Raw genomic sequence first — 13915 nt, 5'->3', positions numbered from 1 at the left:
GCAGCAAATCTCTGAGACAGGTCTCTGATTTTACCTGCTATAGAATTCTTTCTGGTTCTGTCTTCAATCCTGTTCTTGAAAAAAGGAGATAATTAATTCATATATTTTGTCTTTAACATAGTAATAGTGGATAAAATCTCCCTGCCTAATTATGACTCTCTTGGCCTTTGTTGGAGGAACAGCAGATGCCACAGCTCCATCCTTCTGTGAACTGATGCCCCTAGGTCTTAAGGGACATCTCAGCCCAGAGAATCCACCTTGTCTCCAGGCATCATTCTATGGGTTGCTTTTGAACACCCATGTATTTATTATTATTTATTTTCAAGACTTATTTTTATTGTATGTGCATTGGTGTCTCGCCTATCTGTTGTCTGTGTGAGGGTGTTGGATCCATTGGAACTGGAGTTACAGTTGTGAGCTGCCACGTAGATGCTGGGGATTGAACCTGGGTCCTCTGGAAGAGCAAACAGTACTCTTAACCACTGCGCATCTGTCCAGCCTGAACCCTTCAGAGCATCTAGGGAGTGTGAAATAAGACTACATAAGAACCATGTTGAGGGGCTGGAGAGATGGCTCAGAGCACCAGTTGTTCTTCCAGAGGTCCTGAGTTCAAATCCCAGCAACCACATGGTGGCTCACAACCATCTATAATGAGATCTGGTGCCCTCTTCTGGTGTGCAGATATACATGGAAGCAGAATGTTGTATACATAATAAATAAATAATATCTTTAAAAAAAAAAAAACCATGTTGAGCCAGGCGTTGGTGGCGCATGCCTTTAATCCCAGCACTCGGGAGGCAGAGGCAGTCAGATCTCTATGAATTCGAGACCAGCCTGGTCTACAAGAACTAGTGTTCCAGGACAGCCTTCAAAGCCACAGAGAAACCCTGTCTTGAAAAAAAAAATGTTACTGCAAACCAAACCAGGCAGTGGTGGTGCATACCTTTAGTCCAGCCCTTGGGAGGTAGAGACAGGTGGATCTCTGTGAATTTGAGGCCAACCTGGTCTACAGAGTGAATGCCAGGATAAGTCTACAAAGCAACACAGAGAAACCCTGTCTAGAAAAAACAGGGAAAAAATGCTACTGCATGGACCTCATGTCTGTGGCCCCTTACCCTAATGTTGAACTCTTAGCTACCAAGGTGATGGTGACAGGAGTGGTGCCTTGGGGAGCCAACAGGTCCTGAGAGTGGAGCCTTTATGAGTGGGGTTACTGTTCTCACAAAAGAGGCTCCAGGGTGTGGTGAGGCTCAGTGATAACGAGTTTAGCACGAAGGAGACTAGAACAATCCCTACAGATGGATAAGGACTACAGGGGTGGTTTAGCTAGTTGTTTTGTTACCAGTGGTGAGTCTGGGCTGGGTGTTTCCAGGTTCTTGGCCTCTTAGCAAAAGAATTGAAAATAAGGGCTCACATAGATTTGCAAAAAAAAAAGCGAGATAATTTTATTTGGAGTGAGGAGATAGTACAGATCAAAGAGAGATACATTGTCAAGACTGACAGCTGTCATGTGAGCAGGGTTACTCAAGGGCCTGGATTGTTGCTCTGGTCTACCTTTTCAAGAGAAGGAGGAGCTGGTCTTTAAAGGGTTCTCTATTTTACCTGATTTTCCGATTCCATATGTCCCTTCCAGTAATGTGTTTGCTATTACTCAATTAATTCATTATTATGCACGCCCAATTGTGCATAGGTGTAAGATGGTAAATAGAGGATTCCTCTACTAGAGGACACAGTTTTGCTCAGTATCCTGGGCTGGAGAGATGGCTCAGAGGTCAAGAGTACTGGCTTCTTTTCTGGAGGTCCTGAGTTCAATTCCCAGCAACCACATAGTGGCTCACAGCCATCTGTTATGAGATCTGGTGCCCTCTTCTGGTGTGTAGATATACATGGAAGGAGAATGTTGTATACATAATAAATAAATAAATTCTTTTTTAAAATGATAAAAATATTGTCTTATGTAAGAGGCAGGGGGATCTCTGAGTTCGAGACCAGTCTCGAGATTCCAGGACAGCCAGAGCTACATAGAAAAACCCTGTCCCGAAAAAAGAAGAAAAGGAAGAACATTGGAATAACAAGCTCGGCATGGTGACACCAAACGCTTGGGAAATGAAGCAGGAAGATTTCGAATCTGAGAGAGACCTTGTCTCCTTAGCCCCAAAAGCAAAAAATAAAAAACAAGCAACAGCTACCACTGTTCAGGGGTGAGAAAAAACACCTAAAGTAGAGTCCCCTTTGCCAGAGCAGAGACCTGGAAATTGGGAGGGCAACCATGTTTCCTGGGTGGCAAAGAAATCGCTGTGACACTGTGCTATCTTGGAAGCCACATCCTCTGGTAAAGGGAGGGCTGCTCCAGCGTCTCCCTGGAGATGCTTTCTCATGAAATTTCCCATCGGGGAGAACAGGAGAGGTTCTGGCTACTGGCACTGCAGGAAGCAGCTTCTGTAGAACCTAGTATCGGGAAAGCTGCTTGTGTATCAGAGCTGGACACTGAGCTTCAGGAGCTGGAAAAGCACACTCGGTGCGGGCAGAGCTTGCTCTGGGAAAAAGGTACTCAAGGAGCTGCCAGGCTGCAGAAACGCTTCGGCAGGCAGTGTCTCATCATCGCCCTCTACTGACAAGCTTAGTGTAATGCTAGCTGAGAAAGGAAAATATTTAAATAGACAAACTATAAAGCTTCATTTTTTTTTGCATATCGGCTAATGATGGGTGAGTTTGAACCTAAACCAGGCAACAAATTGGTAGCCAATAAACGCTTCCCTTGGGTCCTCACCTTCCACGTGTTCCTCTTCCCATATATCAAAATCTCTATGATCCCACCTAATAGGACACAGCCGTTCATTGTAGGAATGAAGATGCTCTTATCTTTTGGGAGACGTTCTCTCCAAAACGAAAAAAGCATACAGTCCCAACAGCAATTGTATGTGTTGATAGCTATACTAATTAGTCACTATCCCACTGGATATTCAATTACCCAATGGCTAAATTAGAGCTGGGCACGGTGTGGTGACTTGAATAGGTATAGCTCCCATAAACTCTTGTGTTTGAATGGTTGGCCCATAGGGAATGGCACTATTAGGAGATGTGTTCTTGTTGAAGTCGGCATGGCCTTATTGGAGGAAGTGTGTCACTGTGGTGGGTGAGCTTTGAGGTCTCATAAGCTCAATCAACTTTTATATAAACTTAAAATGGCAATTTAATTTTATAAAACATTAAAATATCCATATAGTTACACACATATAACAGGGAAAGAGAATGTAGTTTCTTTTTTTATTTTTTAAAGATTTATTTATTTACTACGTATACAACATTCTGCTTCCATGTACATCTGCACACCAGAAGAGGGCACCAGATCTCATAAGGGATGGTTGAAAGCCACCATGTGGTTGCTGGGAACTCAGGACCTCTGGAAGAGCAGTCGGTGCTCTTAACCTCTGAGCCATCTCTCCAGCCCCGAGAATGTAGTTTCTTTAAGATATAATTGACATCTCTGATTTCCTTAGCCTACTTCCTATTTAGTATCTCCCTCACCTTCAGCCAAAGCTTAGCTGATTGGGGCTCTTTAGTAGCCTTGCCTATATGTATACATACGGGCTGGAGAGATGACTCAGTGGTAAAGAGCACCGGCTGTTCTTCCAGAGGTCCTGAGTTCAATTCCCAGCAACCACGCGGTGGCCCACACCATCTGTAATAGGATCTAATGCCCTCTTCTAGCATGCATAAAATGAAAACAATTAAAAATACATAGCCGGGCGTTGGTGGCGCACGCCTTTAATCGTAGCACTCGGGAGGCAGAGGCAGGTGGATCTCTGAGAGTTCGAGACCAACCTGGTCTACAAGAGCTAGTTCCAGGACAGCCTCCAAAGCCACAGAGAAACCCTGTCTCGAAAAACAAAAACAAAAATATGTACACACAATTTTGTGTAGAGGTGTTTTGTGTGCCTGTGTGTCTGTATAGTGTGTTTATGCAGGTTCCCCAAAAGCACCCAGAGAGGGCACTAGATCTCCTGGAACTGGAGTTAGACACGGTTAAATAGAGACTATGTGGGTGTTGGGAATCAAAACTTGGTCCTCTGGAAGAATAATCAGTGCTCTTAATAGGTAAGGCATGTCTCCAGCCTCAGCTCTGCCTTTTTGGGTTGCGTTAGTTTTTTGTTTGTTTTGTTTTAGTTTTTCGAAACAGGGTTTCTCTGTGTAGCTTTGGAGCCTGTCCTGGGACTCTTCTGTAGACCAGGTTGGTCTCGAACTCAGAGATCCGCCAGCCTCTGCCTCCCGAGTGCTCGGATTAAAGGCGTGTACCACCACCTCCCGGCTGGGTTGCGTTAGTTTTACAGTAACATTTTCAACAACCACGGAAATATTGAGTATTGTCCGCAAGAGTCCCTGAGTTCCAGAGATCATGATCCCCGCCACTGCTGTGGGAAACACACCGAATTCCCCTTTGAAACAGGGGTCAATCACTCCAGCCAGGAAAGAAATCCTTTTCAGTGGCAATAGAAGTCCGAAACGGTCACATGAAAGTCTGACCTTTCAATCCGAGGGAACCATTACTAGGTTCCCTTTGAGATTAAGATATCTAAGACAACAGAACTCAAGTTTCCTGGAAAAGAAGGAAAAATGTTTCCAGAAAGTTAGTGGCTGTGCGGAGAGAAGCTGTTTCCACCTGCTAATTTTCAGATCTATTTACTGTGACCCAGATAAACAGTACCACATAGTGATCTCTAATTCCAAACATATGCTGTATTAATACTGTAATAATTAAATATATATACATAATTTTATGTATATAGGTGTTTTACCTGCATGGGTCTGTGTCCCGCGTACATGCAGTTTCCAAAAGTGCCAGGAGAGGGCAGCGGATCTTTTGGAACTGGAGTTAGACACATCTATGAGCAACCATGTGGGTGTTGGAAATCAAAATTTGGTCCTTACAGAGTGTTGTCTTTCAAACACTACAGGCGAGTCTTTAGTATACCTCTCCAAGTTTTAATTAGGTCATCTGTCTCCCAAGGTATTTCGTAAAACCAGAGAATTCCAAGAGCACTCCTCAGCGTGCTTCCCTTCCCGGGAAATGAATTTCTAACTAGATGCAATGATTTAAGGTTGTCTGAAGTAACTGTTCTGTGAGTTCGCAGATACTTTATGGTGCTAGCAGACAGTGTTGTGGATAATAAAAAGCAAATTTCTCTTTATGGAAGGAAGAAGTGGCAAGACAGAAGGGAAAGCTACAATGAACCTGTGGTGTTAGATTAGTATTCGGTTTATCTAATGAACTCAGGGTGCATAGATGCACATATGTATACACACAGAGTAGATACATAAATATATACATATCATCAGATGTAAATATATATCCTGTCCCCTGAGATGGCCTAGGAGTGGTGAGATTTCCAATAGCAACTAGAACATAGTGTATAGGTATGAGACTCAATACAGCAGCCATAGATTCTCGGAGAAATGGTTTATTCTAGAACTGGGCAGGAAAAATACAAAAACTGACAGACTTTGATAAATTGGAGAAGACTAAAGAGATATGGTGACTAAATGCAAAATACAAAGCTTCTGGACTGGGTCCTGGCACTTTTACCGCTGTGGTGCTCCCATCAGAAATCCACAGCACGCATTAGACAATGTGGTTTGAGGATAGTCACAACAGAGAGTAGCCTAATAAAATCAGATAACTAAAGGCACTGTGAAGTCTTGATTCCAGAACAAAAAGTGACATCACTTAAAAACTAGGGAAGCAGGGCTGGAGAGATGGTTTCCTGAAAAAAAGTGCTTGCTGTCCCCTAGGACCCACATGGAGGAAGGAAAAACTGGCTCCAGACAGTCTCTCTCTCTCTCTCTCTCTCTCTCTCTCTCTCTCTCTCTCTCTCATACACATACACATACACATACGAGGAGGAGCACTAGGGTATGGTTTGGGTAGACTATATAGCCTGCTTGAGGCCTTGGGTTCCATTTTGCAAACCAAAGATCAATGTGGAATGTCTTTCTTCAATCAAGCTTCACCTTATTTCTTGAGATGGTCTCTCACTGAACCCAGGGCTTGCTCTTTTGGCTAGAGTAGCTAGCCAGTGAAGCCATGGGATTCTCATGTCTCTGCTGAGACTGTGCCCTCTGCTGAGGTCACAGAGGAGTGCCATTGTGCCCAACTTTTTGCATCAGTGTTGGGGATGCCAACTCAGGTTTAAATGCTTGTGCAGCAGGCTCTGCACTTGCTGACCTTACATCCTATCTCTCGTCTTCATTTTTCTGTAAATCTAAACCTAATATAGACACACACATACACACACACACACACACACACACACACACACACACACACACACACACACACGACGTACTGTGGATGCTACAGCACAGCACAGCTATACACAGGTCAGATCAGAGCACAACTTTTAGGAGTTGGTTCTTCCATCAGGTGGGCTTTGGGAATTGAACCAGCTGAGCCATCTTGCCAACTCTAAACCTCTCTCTCTCTCATGTGTGTGGTGTATGTGGTGTTTGGGGAATTGAACCGTGAGCCTTGAGTGTGCTATAGACAAAGTATCTTAGCTAAGGTTTCTTTCTTTCGAGACAGGGTTTCTCTGTGTAGCTTTGGAGCCTATCCTGGCACTCGCTCTGGAGACCAGGCTGGCCTCAAACTCACAGAGATCCGCCTGCCTCTGCCTCCTGAGTGCTGGGATTAAAGGCGTGTACCACCAATGCCCGGCCTTAGCTAGGGTTTCTATTGCTAAGAGACACCATGACTACAGCAACTCTTTTTTTTTAAAATTTTAATTAGAAAGAAAATTATTTTACATGTCAATCTCAGGTCCCTTTCCCTCCCCTCCTCCCCTGCTCCCCGCTCCTCCAACTAACACTCTACCTATCCCATACCCTCTCTGCTCCCAAGGGAATGTGAGGCCTTCCATAGGGGGTCTTCAAAGTCTGTCTTATTCTTTGGGATAGGACCTAGGCCAACCCCCTTGTGTCTAGGCTCAGGGAGTTTCCCTCTATGTGGGATGGGCTTCCAAAGTCCATTCTTAGGCTAGGGATAAGTACTGACCCACTACAAGAGGTCCCATAGATTTCCAAGGTCTCCTCACTGTACAGCAACTCTTATAAATGAAAACATTTAATTGGGCAAGGGGGCTGGTTTACAGTTTCAGAGTTTTGGCCCATTATTGCAAGGTGGTATGCAGGCAGACATGGTGCTGGAGAAGTAGCTGAAAGTTGTATATCTTGCAGGCAATAGGAAGTGGACTGAAACACTGGGTAGTGTTTTGGAAATCTCAAAGCCCGCCCCTATAGTGACACAGATCCTTCAACAAGGCATACCCACTCCAACAAAGCCACACTTGGGAATAGTGACACTCCCTATGAGATTATTAGGGCCAATTACATTCAAACTACCACAAGTGTTCTACTAAGAGCTATGCCTCTATCCTTTTAAACCCACGCTAAAATTTTAAATTTCTTTTTTACTGAAATAGCAAGAACAATGGTGACATTCTAAAATCTATGGATGATTATATCATATATTGTGTTAACATTCTGTCTTCAGTAGGGTGGTGATGGCACATGCCATTAATCCTAGCACTCAGAGGCAGAGGCAGGCAGATCTCTGAAGTTTGAGGACAGCTTGGTCTACAGAGTGAGTTCCGGGACAGCCAGAGCTACACAGACAAACTCTGTCTCAGAAAATAATAATAATGATGATAATAATAATAATAATAATAATAATAATAATAATAATAATAAATAATTCTAGCTTCAACAATTGTGCTCTGGTTATATAGGAGTAAAAGTAAATCACTGGGAAAGTTTGGTGAACAATGTTTTTGGTACTCTTTGAAATCTTTTTGTACTATTTTTGTGATCTTAAAATTGTTTGTAGAAGATTTATTTGAAATGTTGCCACTTTTTAGAGAGGGAAACCTGGTCTCTGGCCCTACATACTGCTCTCAGCCCTGGCCTCAAGACGATGCACGCAAAGTTTTGCAGGTACAGGCTGTGAGCATGGCACATTCACGTATGGCTGGATTTTATGGAGAGCAGTTTGGAAGCCGTGAACAAAGTTGGAAGCTCAATGGAGGCAGTAAATGGGACCTCTTGGAGGGTCCCTGGGAAGCATTATAAGACATTACATAATGGCAGCCAGCAAGCATGGAAGAATTTAATATAGATTTCCCATTTAAGTGCATCTATTTATATGCACTAAGGCCAGTGGAACCCTGTTGGGAAGGAAGGGGTGAGCCCTTGTATCTACCCTGCCTATCCCTGAGCTAATCTGCAGCTGCCTCCACCTGTCCTCCAAGATATGGGTATGTAGCCCTGCTGTCCAATTTAAAGGCTCCTCCAAGAGGAGAGGATGCCACCTAGAGAAGGTGTGTGTGGTAGTGGTGGTGGTGGTGGTGGTGGTGGTGTGTGTGTGTGTGTGTATGTGTGGTTTGTGTGTGTGTGTGTGTGGGTGGTGGTGGTGGTGGTGGTGGTGGTGGGGTGCTGTCTCAGCTTTGGTGCATTTGTTGCTGGTGTGGGCCTGACTTTATTTTTCTCAAGAACTAGGCTCATGGTCCTGCTCTGTTTTTGCAGCCTGTTACTCCACCTGTAGCAAAATGTAGTTTATGTGTAGAATTTTGGAATTTGCTGCACTACAACCTTGGGCAGGAAGAGAACAGAGTCTGGGCACTCTGCTCTTGTCCTCTACTAGGGGCACAGGTCTACCCGATAGCGTTGTGTACAGGCCCAGACTGCAGCAAGGCTTCCTCATGAGGAGAGATCCTCTGGGAGTGGGGGTGGACATCTGTCACCTAGAAAAAAGGCTGGAGGTCTATGAGTTCCAGGTCAGTCTAGGGCTAGAGAGTAAGTTCCAGTCTGGGATACGCATTGAGACTATACCTTTAAAGTAATTAATTACAAATAAAAATACAGCCCAGTGTGGTGACAAACACTTTTAATCCCAGCACTCAGGAGACAGAGGCAGGCAGAGCTCTGTGAGTTCAAGGCCAGTCAGGTCTACAGAGTGAGTTCCAGGACACCCAAGGCTACACAGAGAAAAACTTATGTCGGAAAAAATAAATAAGTAAAATAGAGGGGCTAGAAAGATGTCTTATTGCTCAGGGGACCTGTGTTCTATTCCCAGAACCTGCAACAGGCAGCTCACAGTGGTCCATAACCCCAGTTCCAGGGAGCTCTGATACCTCTGACCTCCAACGGCACCTGCGCATGTACACCCTTGCTCTCACATAATTTAAACAAACAAACAAACAAACAAACAAATGTAATCTTAGGAGCTGGAGGCACGCCTCAGTGGTTAAGAGCTACTCTTCCAGATGACTCAGGTTCATCTCCCAATACCCACATTGTAGCTAACAACTATCTGTAAGCCATGATAAACAGAAAATTCCAGAAAGAAACATATGCATTTTAAAATCTGTTCTGAGTTCATACAAAATAGTGTGCCACTCAACCTGAGATTTGACAAAGTGTTGTGTAGAGAAGGTGATAGTGACATCCCTAATAGTCTTGAGCATTTGAATACCTGGTCCCCAGTCGGTGGCATCATTTTGGCAGGCTGAGGAGGTGTGGCCTTTCTGGAGAAGGCTTTAGTTTAAAGACTCATGCTATTTTGAGTTTACCCTCTGCTCTGCACTTGTGTGATTCAGGTGGGCCTTCAGCTTCCTTCTCTTATGTTATTCCTTTGGTCCAAAGTCATGGGTGCCAACTATACACCCAAATAAACTCTCTCTTCCCTAAGTTGCCTTGTTTGTGGTATATTAGCAATAAAAAGTAACTAGTACAGGAATCCTGGGTGGGGCTTCGGGATAGGAAAAGGACATTAGTTTAGAACAACTGAGAAAATCTTGGGTTGGTGAGATGGCTCAGTGGGTAAAGGCTCTTACTGCCAAGCCTGATGATGTGAATTCAATTCCTGGGATCTGCCTGGTGAAAAGAGAGAACTGGCCATTGATGGTGGCGCATGCCTTTAATTCCAGTATGCAGGAAGCAGAGGTAAGGGGAATCTCTGTGAGTTCGAGGCCAGCCTGGTCTAAAGAATGAGTTCCAGGATAGCCACACAAAGAAACCCTGTGTCAAGAGAGAGAGAAAGAGAGAGAAATTGACTTGCCCCTTCACAGCCGTGAAGTCACATGCCCCTTTACCCAAAAAATAATACATTTCTTTACATTTAAACAAATCCCTTAGGAAATCTGAATAAGCTTTTTTTTCTAACTAAAAATAGTGTATGAAAACTGATACATTATTGGTAACAAATGCATTGTTCTAATGTAGTATATTAATAACAGAGGAAAGCAGGGGCAGGTGATATGAAAACTGCTTGTACTACCTTCTTAATCAAAAGTCTACAATAGATTGGTTGGTACAGGCTTACACCTGTAACCCCAGCCTTCAGGAGGCTAAGGCAGAAGGAATGAGAGGTCAAGAACAGCTTGGGCTGCATAGCAAGAGCCTGCCTTTGGGAAGAGAGTGGTCTTCTAAGCTCAGTGGTAGAGAGCTTGCCCACAGTCATGAGTTCTTACCACCACCACAAAGAAAAAACAAAAAAAGCCTAATAACAATAACAAAGAACTTTGCACTAAATATAACCTTAAAAGGCAAAAAGAGGACTTTGGGTTTGGCTCACTGGTTGAGTGCTTGCCCAGAGCACAAAGGGACCTTAATTTTCTCCCCAGTCCTGAAAAAAAATGTTTATCATTTTGTTTAGTCTTATTTAGAACTTTAGCAAGGTTGATCCCTGCCTCTGGTTTTGTTGTTTTGTTTTAAATGATTCTTGGATTCTAGACATTAAAACCCAGAATATTCAATAACAATCCTGGTATGTATGTATCAGCTAGGTGTAGTGGGGCATACCTGTAATTCCAGCGCTCGAGGAACAGAGGCAGGAGGATTATCACAGGTTCCAGGCCAGACAGGACTACATAGTGATAGCCTGTCTCAAAACCAAGCAAACATACAGCGGATACTTATGCACCAAGTGCTAGCTAAAGTGTGGAGAGGTCACACTTCACGCATGGTACTGGAGACACAGAGGCCTTTTCACAACACAGCACCACTCTGCCTCAGAGCACTGGCTCCTTTTAGGTTCAAATGGGGCAGAATGGGGGGGGGAGGGAACCACGGGTAAATGAAAAAAAGGTGAAGGGGCCAGCTCCCCATTTGGCAGCCATAACAGCCGAACACGTGCTTGCCATAACCTTGTCTTGGTCACTTAGAGGCCAGATGCCTGCCTCCTGACAAGGAACCAATCAGAAGTTAGCTGGTGGTGCTATGCTTTATGGCTCTGGGTGTGCTTTACGGACAAGCGCATAGCAATGACGCAGAGAGCATAGCAACCACCTTGGGAGGGCCTATGGGCCATAACAACCAGTTGACCAATCAACACAGGGCAAACCCTCCAAGCCTGGAGGCACACCAATCCTGAACCTGTGCATACCCCTAGACACTCCTCTTACGCTGCCCTATAAAGATCTGTACGCAGCAGCTTCGAACTGTCTTTGCTAGCCATCCACCATGGCGGGTGGATCAAAGACCCGAGCTAACATGGGGTTAGCTCGTTAAACTACAATAACTCATGCAATTTGCATCAAGCTTTCGCCTCCATTCTGTGATTGGGGTGGCCGCAGTCCTGGACTAAGATTCTGGAAGCCTGAGTTTTCCGAGGGTCTTACAAAGGAAACAAAAGGAAAAGACTTAACTGCTCCTAAGAATGGTGGGGGAGAAAGTTTATTGTAGATAAAAGGGAGAGCGCATAGCCAGAGTCAGAGACCTCTGGGAGAGTCCTGAGTGGTCATGACCCTGAGCCATGTGAGAGGGCAACCAGGTGCAGAGGCCAGGAGGTCAAAGGTACAAAAGGATGGGTAACCAAATGTCTGAATTATATAGGGAAAAGTCTCTTGGGGAAGGGCAGCCCAGTCCCTGGGCTACAGGTTCAGGTTAGAGGGTGGGGTATTCCAGGCATACCCTGTCATGGGTGTGGATTGAGGAAGGCTGGGAGAACCTGGTGGCCAGGTCTGATTTGATATGTTAAATAGGCACCTCAGCCTTTTGTCTCAGGTTTGAACCTTAACAATGGGGACACAGATAGGGATAGTGTGGCTCAACACTTGTATGAGAAGATCCAAATTCTGTTCCCAGCATCACAAAACAACCTTCGGCCAAGCACCACCCTCTGCCCCCTTGCCTTGGCAGGCCTCCCTGCCTTGCGTAGTACCATTCCTCCATGCCTTGCTGCTCTCCAATGCTACTAGACTCTTTCAGTTCTTAGGGTTACCATGTTCTCTACTGTCCCAGTGTCTTTGCACACGTCACACAGACACTTTCCCCTCTCTCCACTCCTGGTATAATTACTGATGTGTACAGAAATTCCACAAATACTTGTGCAATGAATGGCAAATAGGGTATTGTCTATAGTCTTCTTGGCCAGTGCAGATCTAAACCATGTGTTATCTCCTAAAGGAAACAGAGGTTGCCACCAGCTCCCGGCCCTAGGCCTGACATTCTCAATTTGTGGTACAACCCTTGCAACAGGCCGTAATGACAATGCACCTTCACAGCTAGTTGATTACTTTAGATTTGAAAGGCAAACAAGCTGAAGTATCATTCCTGTTGCCTTCGAAAATGGCTGCCCCCCAAAACGTGGTTGCTGAGAGCCGGTTTTTGACCCTACTTTCTTATTGCCCACTGAATGCCACTTCCTTTAAAACTTGTCACCAGTTCTGGATTACAGTGGACTTACACCTGCCCTTTTAACTTCGTCCTGTGTCCTTGATGGCCATACATTTGCCATAATATAATTCAGGAACATGGACACCTGGACCTTGACCACACAAATTTGCTGGTAGCCTCTGTGGAGATGCAAATACTTTACTGTCTCCTGAAAAAGAAGAAAAAGAAACCAAAACACGGAGAACTGGCTCATGCCTGTGATCCCAGCATTCTGGAGATGAAGGCAGGAGGAATCCAGCTCAGAGGCCACCTTAGGCTACCAAGGGAATTCTAGGCCAACATGGGCTACATAAGATCATTTTCAGAAAAGGTGGGAAAGGGTGCCCATGGAGCTATGGACTCATACAGTGCTACACTCTGAGGCTCCTGAACTTTGGAGTGAATGTTCTAGGATTCTGGGGCTAGATGCCAGTCCTAGCATCTCAAAGGCAGGGCTCAGGGACAAGGGATAAGAGGAGTCCTCTGACTGTGCTCACAGGCAGGATACTGGACTTGTAACTGGAAAAGATTTGCTCAGAGCAGTCTTGTGTGAACATATGTGAAGTCCAGATGATGAGTCCTATCCTACTGAGACTTGAAGACTCCTCCCCTACTGGGGTCAAGATGGACCTGTGCAGGGCAGGCAGCTGGGTCCCTGGGTTTAGAGAGCTGGGGTGATGCTAGTTTACTACATATGCATCCCCAAAGCCCTGGGAAGTCTTGCAAAATCTCAGTTGTCTAGGAGACTGGGATAGGAGTAAAGAGGCCTCGTCTTTTGGTGTTTTGTTTTGTTTTGTTTGTTTTTCTTTTTTCTTTCTTTTTTTCTTTTTCTTTTTTCTTTTTTTTTCCCCGAGACAGGGTTTCTCTGCGTAGCTTTGGAGCCTATCCTGGCACTCACTCTGGAGACGAGACTGGCCTCGAACTCACAGAGATCTACCTGCTTCTGCCTCCTGAGTGCTGGGATTAAAGGCATGTGCCACCACCACCTGGCTAAAATCCAGTACTTGTAATTAAGGATTTTTCTTCTCTCTCTCTCTCCCTGTCTTGGGAAGAGTGCCACCACAGTCCCCTACTACCACAAATTATGCAGTCAAATTTCCTGAATTAGGGAAATCTCAGGGGTGAGCATACCTCGAATGAAATGGCTAAACCTTCTCTCCCTGGGAAAACCACCTTTGTGATCATGGTATCTCCCTTGCCAGGTAAGTAT

The 13915-nt window shown here is 44.8% G+C and overlaps 1 non-coding gene across 1 annotated transcript; it reads right to left on the bottom strand.

Annotated features, from left to right (window-relative positions):
• Window positions 1-13749: 13749 nt before the first annotated feature.
• LOC113832601 lies at window positions 13750-13915 on the bottom strand. The gene has a single exon (XR_003479912.1). It is a non-coding gene; the product is annotated as a U1 spliceosomal RNA (small nuclear RNA).

The sequence above is a fragment of the Cricetulus griseus genome (genome assembly GCF_003668045.3).
Source record: "Cricetulus griseus strain 17A/GY chromosome 1 unlocalized genomic scaffold, alternate assembly CriGri-PICRH-1.0 chr1_1, whole genome shotgun sequence".
Taxonomy (NCBI): domain Eukaryota; kingdom Metazoa; phylum Chordata; class Mammalia; order Rodentia; family Cricetidae; genus Cricetulus; species Cricetulus griseus.
The sequence above is the reverse complement of the archived record's forward strand: the minus strand, read 5'-3'. Positions and strand labels throughout refer to the sequence as shown.